General features: G+C 38.4%; 1 protein-coding gene across 2 annotated transcripts in view; it reads right to left on the bottom strand.

Annotated features, from left to right (window-relative positions):
- Positions 1-13,359, bottom strand: part of LOC131682803 (uncharacterized) — a 246,948-nt gene that overhangs the window by 55,994 nt on the left and 177,595 nt on the right. The window lies entirely within an intron of this gene.

Below are 13,359 nucleotides of genomic sequence, written 5' to 3'. Positions count from 1 at the left end.
CGTCCACACTCGCAATGGTTTGTTCTCGTAAGGTTTATCCTGTAAAGATGACTTTTCAGTGTAAAATGATTCGATATCATGCGACACATATTATTATGAACCGTCTACCAACGCGCAACCCATCGAACCATGGACATAACCGAACATTAGGTAAAATAGACCGACACTATCTGCCAAGTTCGTCACTCTCCCACAGTGTTTGCCATTCATCAGCGATCTTCTTTCTCAAGAACCCTCGATATTCTCCTCTCTGAACAAGTTGGTTATAAAAAGCGCAATCGATTGCCCCATGCTTTGCTAGAGTATCGGCATGTTTATTGCCTCGTATCCCGCCATGAGCCAGAACCCACACAAATAAAATATTTATAAAATTAAGCATATTACTAGCTCTATCAACAATTGTGTTATAATGTTCCACAATTTTTTTAATTTTTTGTCTAAGATAACTCCTAAATCTCTTATTTTATCGCATTTCTGAACGGGTTGATTACCTAATGTAATTGACACGGAGGTCGTGATTTGTTTTCTGCTAAAAGTTATGAGATGACATTTTTTAACATTTAATTCCAGTAAACATTTACAACACCATGGATAAAAGATTTGTGTTTCATTGTGAAAAACATTATAGTCATTATTATTTCTAATTTCTAAAAATAGCTTCATAAGAATTTTAATGTTTTTTAAAAATAAGAGAGATGTCGTTGACATATAAAATGAAAAGAAGAGGTCCTAAGTGTGAGCCTTGAGGAACCCCCGAAGTAACTTTAATTATATCAGATTTCATCTCATAGAATTTCACTATTTGCTGGCGATCTGTTAAATACGACTGAATCTAATCGAGGAGTCTCATCTCGATTCCCAATTTTTCAAGTTTGAAAATTAACATGGGAATGTCCAGTTTATCGAAAGCTTTGCGGAAGTCAGTGTAAAGAGCTTCTATATGATTTCCTTTATCCATGGCATTTAACGAGTAATCAACAAATTCTAAAAGGTTTGTACTAGTTGCAAGGCCTTTAAAAAACCCATGTTGTGAATTTATTTTATATTTGACTTGGTTGAAAATGTTTTTATTTATGATGGATTCGAAAAGTTTTGGAAAGCAAGACAGCATGGCAATTCCACGATAATTGCGAATATCAGATTTTTTACCCGATTTATAAATAGGTATTAAAAAAGATTTTTTCCAATCTTTTGGGAAAATACCAGATTCTTGTGACTTATTGAACAGCCAGAATAAAGGCGCTCAGTTGCTAAATTCTTTATGAAAGCAGGTGGAATTCCATCAGGTCCTGAGCCTTTAGTGGCATCTAGATCATGGAGACCAGACAAGATATCTTGAACATTAAAGTGACTGACACCAACATCCCTTGAATAATCAAGAAAATAAGAAAAATATTCAAAGTCACGATCATTGTCTGAATAGTTAGAATAAGTTTCTTGAAAAAATGTTGCGAAGGGTATAACAAATATCTTTTGAAGTTTCACCCTCTTTCCCATCCAAAGACATTTTTGATGGGAAGTTGCATGAATTCAACTTAGTTTTGGTGTAATTAAAAAAGTTTTTTGGGCATGGCTGGATCTCATTTTCAGTTTTTGCATTATATACAGTTAGTGCCGAAGAAATAGCCAAAGTTAGTTGGTCACGAATGTTGAGGTATTTTTCCAAATTATCCTGATTATTGTGTTTCCTGTACATTTTGTGAACTTTTTGCTTCCGATTTTTCAAATTAATAATTTCCTTGTTGAACCAAACTGGATGTTTGGATGCATGATTTCGTCATTTTTTCGTGAGTGGAACTTCCTCCTGTATTATTTGCCATAAAATATTATAAAAGATTTCCACTGCACATTCAATGTTCTCTTGATTCTTTAAAAGGGACTGCCAATTAGCACTGCTTAATTTATATTTAATATTTTCATAATTTGCTTTTCTATAATCGAAGACGTTCTCGAAGTCACAATCAATGATTCTTGTGCACAAAAATAGAGAATTCTATTGCTGTGTGAAAGGTTTCATTTTTTCATATGGGAGAATGAGATTCATCAACACAGAAATCTTCATTAATGTTTGTTAATAACAGATCTAAATAACGATTGTGTTGATTTTTATATGATTTATTTGATTGAGCAATGCAATTTTCTCAAACTTATATTGTAATGTTTCGTTTTCACCAACGACAGGAAGTAGAATGCTCTCATTTTCAGAGTCAGGAATAAAATCTAAGTTGCGCTGATTAAAATCACCATCAATATGAACTTTAAATTCTGAAGGAAAATTATAGATTATTTCTTCAGCTGCTTGAAAGAAAATCTCATATGTTGATTTGCAAGCTAGATCCGGTGGAAAGTACATAGAGACAAAAATGTGGATTTCATCAGCGATATGTGCTTTAACCCATACATGTTCAAATTCTTTGAATTTTGGTGAAACAATAAGATCGGAATTAAATATAGATAAAACTGCGATGAGAACTCCTCCGCCTGACATTCTTTGGGTTAGTCGTAAATCACGATCATCTCTAAAAACATTATAGTCACTACCAAAAACCTCTTCACTTTTTACATCCTCATTCCAACTTGTTTCGGTACCTAGAATTATCGAAAATGAGGAGCCTAATATATTCTTATGGATTTCGTTTATCTTTACGGCGCTTCTCATTCTATTAAAATTTTGACAGTGAACCAAAATTACAGTGGCTTTCAAAGAAGTTGGTTAAAATTCGTTATGCGTAAAAATATTATCTAAAACTATTGTACTGTTACCAGCTGCGTCATATTTGTCCTGGTCTGCCTCTGAGAAATGCGTTAAAATTGGCGAAAACACGAACGTTCACAGAAGCAAGATGAACAATGATGTTGATTGTTATGGTGATTGTTGTTAAGACCATTGTTGTTTCTATTGTAGTTGCTGTTTCTGTTGTTGTTGTTGCTGTAACTGCTGTTTCTGTTGTTGCTGTTGTTGTTACTGCTGTTAATGTTGTTGTTTCTGTTTCCATTGTGGTCGTTATTGTTTATGTTGTACCTGTTTCTACTGAAGTTGTTGGTGGTATTATTGGACTTGTAGCTGTTGTTTTTGTTGCTATTGTTGTTGTTACTATTTTGGTTGTAGTTGTGATTATTGTTATTGTTGTACTTATTGCGGTTCCTGTTCTTATTGCACTTGCTGTCTTTGTTGTGTAGTTGTAATTGTTATTACTTTGGATATTGCTGTATCTTGTACCCTGTTTTCTTCTCGATTTTTTACTCTTTGCAGCTTTATCTTTCTCTTTTTGTTGTTTAATACGACGCTGTTTGCGTAAGTCATATTCTAACCAGTCGGAGCGCCACACTCTTTTCGAACCAAGTGTGCGCCACCCATCATTTGCCACATGATTATGCTGCGAACCTGAGATAGCAGTTTTATTTGAAACGACGGTCAATTCGTCCATCAGACTGGGGGGAGACACCGCAGGTGTCAAAGGAGCATTAGTAACACTGGTTTCCAGGGTACTAATTGTCGCGGCAATTGCCCTTACTTCGTCTACAATATCGTCGCCAACAGCGCTGGCTTGTGATTTTATTTCGTCAAGAGCATCACGAGCAGAATACGACTGGTTACCGGCATGTTCGTTACATTGAGACGCCATGTCAATGGTTATTACACTCAAATTCTGAACTTCACAGCATATTTTTTTAGCTCACGAGTCAGTAGTGAGCTCCACCACATACTCCTCAATGCGCTTCCTTGTGGATTCCATAGATATGTTGAATAACGTTATATGATTTTTCAAAACACCGAGCTCATCGGCGTTATTGACAGCGTTGAGCGCGAGATAATGTTGATACCGCATAATCAACTTTCGCGCAGGTGATATTATTTACATTAGTCACCGTTTCTTTTAGCTGGTGATCAATGTTGTCGAACAGTTCAGCAAATGCGTTCAACTTTTTAATGTCGGCAGCCATTCGAAGATTGGAATCCGTTTGCGTCTTGATTAAATTAAACAGCTGCTCCTTTTGGGAAAGCACTTTACGTGTGTCAATTCCCGTTTTAAGATTGTGCTGACAATCCGAGCATAATCATGAAAGACGTGATGTGATGCTCTTGGTGCCGTTGCACTCCTACACAGGCCGCGTGGTACAATTTGTTGCAAAGATCGCACTTCCCTAAGAAACGGTCATCACTAATTGAACACGATCGAACACTGCACGACATAATGCTGACTTTTTATTTCGAAAATCTCGCGCGGCTTCAATCAATCAAATAAATACTTGAAGCGTAGCGTCGTTCAACTACGTCTACTACCGGTAACGGTCGACTAAGACTTCTGGCACACTCTTTAATGGCTTACCACTCAGTGAAAGTTGGATGTCTGTCGGGTTGTGTTTCCATGAAAAGATCACTGCTAGTGCTACTGTTTTTGCAGGAGAAAAGTTGAAACCAATATCGGTTGCCCAGTTATCTAAGTTATGTAATGTTGACTGAAGTGCAGGTTGAGTTTCAGAACTTTTGCCTCCTGCAACCCATATTACTGTATCATCCGCATATTGTACCAGCACTACATCTTCTGTGATGTGTGTATCTATCTCTCGAGTGTAGATATTGAACAAGAACGGACTTAAACATGACCCCTGAGATAATCTATAAAAACTATGCCGAGATTCTTCTATAGTTTCATTGAAGAAAAAGTTCATCACCTTATGAGCTAATAAATTACGAAGAAACATTACTAAATTTGCTGGAACTGATAGCTTCATCAGTTTGTCGCACAGTAGATCGATTAAGACTGAATCGTAGGCACCTGAGATACCAAGAAAGACAGCATAGAGTTCTTATCGTCTGCTAAAAACTAATTTAATGCTTGAGGATAGTAGAGCAAGACAATCTCTCGTACCTTTTCCTCTTCGGAAACCATACTGCGTATGGGATAGTATTTTGTTGCTTTCGGCCCATATTTCCATTCTATTTAGAATCTTTTCGAAAGTTTTTCTAATGCAAGAAAGCAAGCAAATTGCTCTATAAGAGTCAACTTGAGTGGGGTTTTTTCCTGGTTTTAGTAATCTTATCACCTTGACTTCTCTCCAAGAGCTCGGAATTTCACACGAAGTAAACAGATCGTTTAAGATATCCAATAAAATCAGTTTTACCTCTCCAGGTAAATGCAGTAGCACGGAAAATTCAGTACCGTCCAAACCGGGTGAAGTGTTTTTGCAGAAAGAGAGAGAGCCAACTCTAATTCATCAATAGAAAACGGTGCGGAAAGTTCGTTGTAAGGAGATTCGTAACCCTCTAAATTATTTTTAGCCACTTCAGCAAAAGGAGGGCTTATTTTTAATGCGAATATCGATATTCAATCTTGATTGTACTCTATAATTTCGTTAGTGTGATTTGATGGTCTACTGTTTCGCATCCTTTTAGCAGTAGTCCATAGTGTACTCATAGCAGTACTTGAATCTAGGGATTCTACAAATAGTTTCCAATAGTTTATTTTTTTAAGTTTAGTGAGACGTGTAAATTTGGCTTCCATTAGCTTGTATTGAAAGTAGCTATGTCTTGTGCCTTTTTTCCTGAAACGTTTAAAAGCAAATGATTTACTTTTAAGAGCATCTGTACATTGCGAATCCCACCAAATCGTGGCCCGTTTTTTGGGCGTGCTACTTTTGGAGTTGGAATGCTTTTGTCCAGAACGAAGATTAGCAATAATATGATCGGTGAACAATTCATACTTCTCGATGGGATCGCTTTCTGACTGAACATCGGGAATAACTGATTGTACTGACGATATAAACTTCTGCCAATCAACGGGTTTCGATAAATCATGTGGCATATTGAAAACCTTGGAATTTGTGGTTGGGAGGGAGTATTTTAAAATGATTGGGACATGATCACTTCCGCGTGTATCTTCATGGATTTTCAACGTACAATCGAACAGTAAACTGGGGGAGCACAATGACACATCAATACAACTACATCTAACAGGAGGGCAAGCAATTCTTGTAGGTTCTCCGGTATTCAATATACACATTCCTAGCTCGTATATGATTTCGTTGATTACAAGTGACCGCGAGTCATCATGATCACTTCCACATGCTGTACCGTCCGCGTTAAAATTGCCAAGAATGAAATTTGGCTGTGGTAGTTGTTCGAACATATCTCTAAGCTGACCGCCTATCAACCTACTCGTTGGGGGGATATATAGAGACATAATGGCACACGTGATATCTCCCTTGGATATCGAACATGAAATACTTTCCACAGTCCCATAAGATAAAATTTGTAGCATTTTGAATGTAATCTAATCTCTGATTCCAATCAAGACGCCACCATGGGGTTCTGCGCGAACGCTTCTAATTATATTATAATGTGTAACGGAGAAGGGTATGTCTAGAGTTAGCCAGGTTTCAGATAGTACAAATACATCCCCATCTAGTTGGGCTAGCATTGCTATCAAGGAATCACGTTTTGGGGCTATACTACGCGAGTTCCATTGTAAGATCGTTATTTGTTCAGATAGGGTAAAGAGCCTATTTTCACCATACTAAGCAGGGTGCCTCACTAATTCATTAATTTCTCGGCCTACAATAAATGGAATGCGAAAAAATCAACAGCTTTGCTTCGTTGTTAAGAACCAATATAACACAAATGCGCTGAAAACAGTGAAATTCTCGTGTTTGAGCGCAACGAAAACTCGAATCGAGTGCCCCTATTGTTGCGCTACCATTTGACTCAATGCGTTGAACAAAGATGGCAGACACTGCTCTAACCAACGGCTTCCAATGGGTAGGGTGATAATAGAAACATGGCGAAAATGGGCTCAACACCCTAGATGTTGTCTAAACATTGTTTGACATTGACTGATCGAAGAGGGGCAATAATGGGCGTACTTTCTCCCAAAGAGCAGAAATGAGAGGAAAAAACTTTTCGATCATGTCTTTCCAGGATTCGCTCAGACCAAGATGATCGGCAACCCACTTCAACGTTTCAAGGGAACAATTTTTGGATTGGCTTGTTCCACTACGTGGAGTTTCAGTAGGTTCCATCTTTTGGAATCCAGGAATGTGATTTGATGCGGTTGGTTTCAATGGAGGGAACGATGTATGCGAAAGATGTCTTGCTTCTGCTATTTTTTGCGATAACCTTTTCTTTCGTTCAACGTAAGCGGCGCAAGATGAAATAGATGCATGCTTACCTTCGCAAGTAATACATCGTTCGGAATATTTTTTCACATGAAGCTGTCTCGTGCGCATCTGCACATTTTCCACATCTTGCTCTATTTGAGCAGAACTTTTCTGTATGTCCGAATAGCTGGCACCTATTACAATGCATGATCTTAGGGCAATACAAACGCACACGAAACAAGACCTGATCGACCTTGAGAAAATCGGGAAGGGCTTTTCCTGCAAATGTCTCGCGGCTTGCTTTAGAGTTTGCGTATTTAGGATTTTGCTCTTCACTGGTCATTTTGAAGAGGCGTTCACTTTCTAACACCTGTATTGATGGAATATTTTCGTTTTTAAAGGACCCTGCCCCATGTCTCACGATAGCCCCGGTATCAATTTCCTCGTCATATATTACCCCATTAATTTCGGCCAAATCACACGGTACATAAACCCGGTAGAGATGAGCAAACGTTTGCTTGGTAACAAGGTCATTGGCCTCATCCCGGTTAGCGAATACTACCTTTAGCTTATTAAACGATACTTTTTTCAGTTCATTCACACTCTTATAATACTTTTGAATTTCTACTGAAATCAAAAGAACATTTATAGGTTTTTCCTTTTCCTGAATAAAATGGCCCGCAGCTACGGAGGGATAAACCCTGATTCGAGGAGGAGAAGATTGTTTCTGAGAGGCACCCAAGTTCTTCGGAACATGGTCCGGGTCAGAGTTTTCACTATCGAGCTACATGGGATTGGGGACCCAGGGGAAAGCACGCGTAAACGATCACTAGTTTTTTATTTTCAACACAATTACGAAATGATTGGAAACAATACTTAGCTTCGGTGCTGCGAACAATGATGGGCGAAACAATAGATTACTGCGATATTTTATTCTGAAACACTGATAGCACACTTATAAATAACAACCGTTCTCTGCTAGAGTAGAACAGCGACTCAAAATTTATTGCTTTATTGTGGAAGAATTTTTATTAAAATGCCTGTTCGAACGGCATTAATATTTCTACAGAAGGTCGCGCACCTGCAAACTTTGATTCAAAATGAAAGGACAAAGCGCGCAGGTACTTAGCTAAATCACAATATCTACCAAGATATTCCCTGATTCATTGCCCTACATACTAACACCAATCCTCTTGTGGATGATAACACCCTGCGACACTTGTAGATGATGCAGAGAATTCCTCTTTCCTTTTTTGCCGTGTGGTATCCGGCGGGCTGAAATCTTTCGAAGTATTTCAGCCAAGAATTGACGCACTGGTTTCTGTTCCTATGTGGTAAGAGACGACTAGCAACAGATGTGGCTGTGGTCCACTAGGAGGTTGATAGCAGTCTATTATCTTTCTCCTGACTGAAATATCCAAGAATTGATCCACTAGGTTTCAAATCCCATGTCGTAAGAGGCGACTGAAAACAGAAGTCCTCGAGTCGAAGTGTTTCTCCATGCCGAGGACTGAATGGTTGGAATGTTTAAAATATGTCAGTCGCGCACGGAGTGTCGTGGGTATTGCCCTTGCTGTGTTAAGCGAATCTCGTACATAGTGGACGTTTCTTTCTTCACAAATCGTGAGATTCAAATGATGGTCATGTCACTACTGTCCCCTGCGGGTTTCGCTATAGGCGATTATAAGCCAACGTGTTTGGTATATTCTAGTAGCTGTACAAGAAGTGCTGGTGATGAAATGTGCATGTGCTGGTGATGAAATGTGCATGTGCTCTGATCGACCATGGTTCGAGAAGCCCAAATTAATCTTCAGCATAGATGAACAGCAACTATGAATGTATCCCGCCTTTTGCAGGAAGCAAAAGCTTTCATAGGTTCAAGAACCGTATTTCCATGAAGGAAACTTCTATGTTGGAAATCTACTTACCCCGTCTTCGTAGCTTACAACTAATTGGCGTGACAAATTCACGCTGAATGCCTCGTGCTTGTAAACTTGCGAATAGTTCCATCGATGCATATCTTTTATCTGACCTCAAACTCGTGATATATGTGCTGTCACAGTCAATGTGAGTATTGATAACATAAACAGGAAATACGTCTTTTGTTCGGCATATTTGCTGCATAATGAATCATCACCTTCTGAAGATTTAAAAAGTGTTGTATCATACTGTGGCAGAAATGGGTTTTCCACTCATAATCGTAAGTTATGCAAATACACACCACATAATTTGAGGTAGCTCAGATATCAATTGTTTAAGAAGCATATACTTAATGTAGCAAATCACCCAACATTTGCACGATCTGACAGAGAAGAGGTGTTAGATGAAACTCTTTGCTCTAACTGTATTATGCATGAATTGGCAAACTAGCTCGTACCCAACGATCTCGAACCCTTGTTATCTAATCGTAAGTACATCGTATTTGCTCATTTGAACGCCTAGATGTACGAACCTATTGCGGTTCTACTGTGTGTTAATTCAATTTTGAATAAGTGGTAGAAAAAATTGAATTTAATTGTGTGGAGTTTGCTAGATTGTAGATTCCCACTCGTATTGATGAAACCGTTGATCCTTTTTGGATTTTCGGGGAATCGAAAATTGAGTCACTTCCCACAACATCAAGTGTGAATACTGGTAGTTGCGAGAAACGTGTTCCTTCTAATACCTTAAAATGTGAAAAATGGATCAAAATCAAGGAAAAGAAGCACAATCGCAGAGATGTTCTCTTCAACAATGCTTCGGCTTCGAGTCTCAATACGTATCGAGTCCAAGCAAGGTTGCAGAAAGGTCACTTTTCGATTGCGCTGAAGGATGATCTGTTAAAAGATCTTCACGGGTGTCTCCTTTCAATCCCTCCTAACTCATTCATCTCTAGTTTCAGTGAGATTGGCTAAGTATGGTATTGTTTGGTTCTCTCCGGATAACTAACAAAGCTGTACCTGGTTGAAATAGAATTTGGAGGAGATAAGTGAGAATGCAGGGGACTTCCGTTTTATTGTCGAACCATATAGCCTTCACTAGAATAAGGTATTCTTTTATATTCCGTGGAATCCCAAGGAATGTTTGAAGAGTACTGATGTTTTGATGAAGCTGGGGTGTTGATATATCCGTTCATCGAGAAGTGTTTTTTCCCTTGGGGGTGAAGAATACTTCCCTATTGTCTATGTTCTCTGTGTCGTTATTTTTCTTATCCCTAATCTTACCACTTCCCCAATCAGAGAAATGACGAAAAGACAAATCATGGCAAGGCACAAATCTTCGATCAAACTAACATAAAAGCCGCCCCTAAATACGGTTTTCTCTTCCCCCACTAGCACGTGCGATGTACCTTAAAAATAAATTATCGGCCTCATTAAGCTACCGCATTTGGGCCTAAATGAACTTAGTTATATATAAAAAAAATCTTCGATCAACATGGGGAAAGTGCCATTAGAGCCAGTCGCTACTGATTCCTGATTCCCTCCAGATAGACGACTGTTCGGAGTATGTATTATTTTTTTTCGTCGCAAAAAAGATCAATAGATATCTCAATTATATTTTGGTCTGGTGCCTTGAGTATCTCGGAATCTGTGACTCGCGCGTACATTTTACAAAATCTATAGCTTTATTGTTTTATACAACGACCCGTGGAAGATTTTTTTTTATTAAAACGCGTATTCGAACGGCATTCATATTTCTACAGAAGGTCGCACACTTGAAAACTTTAATTTAAAATTATTTGTCGCGCAAGTACTTAGCTAAATCACAATATCTACCAAGATATACCCTGATTCAGTTCCCTACCTGCTAACACATATCCCTGCGACACTTGTGGATGGTGCAGAGAATTCGTCGGTCATAGTAGTCATAAGTGTTGAACTAACATTCCTTCCCATCCCAAAATTGACATACAAATCGTATATAATCTTCGGCCCTTTAGGTTGCACGTTGAGTATGATGCACCGACAAACTGATATGACACTGTATTTTCAAATTTGGCAAGATATTATTAGAGAGTCGACGCAAAATTTAGTAACTCATACTGTCAAACGGACGTTCGTTTGACAGTACGAGTTAAGAAATTTTCAGTCAACTCTCTAATAATCATCGAAGCTACTCTATGTATTTAGAGTTCCTCCAATAGAAGTTTGGACAAGAGAAAATAGACAACCATAGTTTCAAGGCACTTTGCTCGAATAAGTTGGGCTATATTTGAAATGGTTAAGGAAACTATAACCTCAGAAATGTATGTTCTAGGTTTGTTGAACATTTGACAAATAGCTGACTAAATTTTGTAAACATATACCGATATTTGACAAAATATAAGGTGATTCAGGGCAAATGGCATACACTGCATTTTCGACGAAAGATCTACGGTCCGATCGTAAATCGTTTCATTCTCGAAATAGTTTATTAATCAATGTGATAATAAATCCCGAAGTTGTTGTAACGGCACTTAATTAGCAAGAGACTGGAAGCTGAAGTATATTTATAAATGGTAAGAACCATAGTACTCAAGGGAGAGCAAGGAGCTGAAGTAAGAATCTTTAGAAAAGCGTGAAATAGGGCATTAGAATGCATGTCCGGACGAGCATAAAGTAACTTTTTACTTCAAGCTGTTGGAACCGACTTGAAGTTGATTCAATTTTTTCGTTTCGCTTTTCATGGAGTCAACCGGAGAACAAAGCCAGTCAATACTACTACTTGAAACGTTAATATACGATGCTCCGCTCATTTGAATTCGAAAAGCTTCTGCTCGTTTAAATATGTCTTGTTTAGACTTTTACTAGAGGAGATTAGTGTTCTTTTTCGAGAGACACGTTAAGTAACGATGTGTAACTCATTATACAGATAGTAGCTCCATCCAGTGATGCCACAAGTACAGATTTATCTAGAAAGGTACAGATTTTTGAAGCATTTTTGGTACAGATTCTGTACGGTACAGATTACAGATTTTTGTGAAAAAGTACAGATTGGTACAGATTTTTTTACATGACAGCAAGGTAAAATAAGTTAACCCTGCGATGCATCCCAGTAAACCGCAGGAAAACGTTGTGTTAGGCAGCAGTGATGGCAAGAATTTGAAGTGGAGCTGGTACTGATTGAGCTTGACCTGAATCTCACATTAGAATGCAAAAGGCAAAAACCTGCTTCCAGCAAATCAAAGGGATGATGTCTAAGTGAAAGCCTAGCGAATCTTCTCGGAGTGCATACATTTACTCTGACCTGCTCCATTTGAATTCCAAGCAGGTTTCTCGTATCCTATTGATATTACTAGCCCCATCTCAGCTTCTTGCCGCTACTCTGTTGGCCACCATTGGTTACAAACAAAGTGGCAGCGAGAAATTGAGCTGGAGCTGATATTGATATTACCCAGTCAAACTCACACGGAATTCTAACTGGTTTCTTTCGGAATTCCAGCTCAAATAAAACAACCGAGTCAGAATGTCTGGTTTGATTTCCCCGAATGAAAAATATGTATAAGAAAAATGATTTTTTTTAAAACAACTTTGTTATTATTTGGGTACAGAATCCGGTACAGATTTTTCTATAGAAGAGTACAGATAGAAAAGACTTTTCAACTCCCGGTACAGATTTAATTGTTGCAACACTGGCTCCATCATTCCGAGTTTAAATTATTTGCAAAAAAATTCACCGAAATCGTTCTAGTTGCAATGTCGGTTTGTCGGTGTATGATGTACCACTACCAAGTAACATACAATTGGTTCAATATACAATTTCAACAGACTTTGATCAATCACGGAAAACTCACAGGCGGTCAACTAAGCTAAGCAAATGTTTTTTGACATTGAAAATGTCTTACTGCACTGTCTGGGGCAAGGTGTCATCAACGATAACTTAGCGCATCGTCCGGACGTTATTATTCAGGCTCTACTCGTGCGAAAATCGAGCAAAGACTGACGCAAACGAATACGCGGTACCTCTATAAATAGCCTCCCGTATCTGATTGAGTTGCCTAGGTGCTTCCTATTGACGGCTCTGCCAGAGATAAATTGACTGATGTATGGGAGTTTTCACGTTTTCTGAGATCTATTCATTTTTGCTTGTTTTTCAATTGTGTGCTATTGAAATACAAAAACAGTATCGCAATAAAACATAATTTCAGTTAATTCCGAATTGCCGAATTCCGCCGCCTTTAAATAAGCGCTTAGCCCAAATCCCTCTCCTCCCGTTATCCTTCCTTCCTTCTGCGGCTGTTCGCCCATCTAAATATGGAAGCTGTTCTTCAATGTCAGCTTCTTTCACCGAACAGCCTAGATA

This window comes from Topomyia yanbarensis, chromosome 2 (assembly GCF_030247195.1).
Source record: "Topomyia yanbarensis strain Yona2022 chromosome 2, ASM3024719v1, whole genome shotgun sequence".
Taxonomy (NCBI): Eukaryota; Metazoa; Arthropoda; class Insecta; order Diptera; family Culicidae; genus Topomyia; species Topomyia yanbarensis.
Note: the sequence above shows the minus strand (reverse complement) of the source record. Positions and strands in the feature narration are given on the sequence as shown.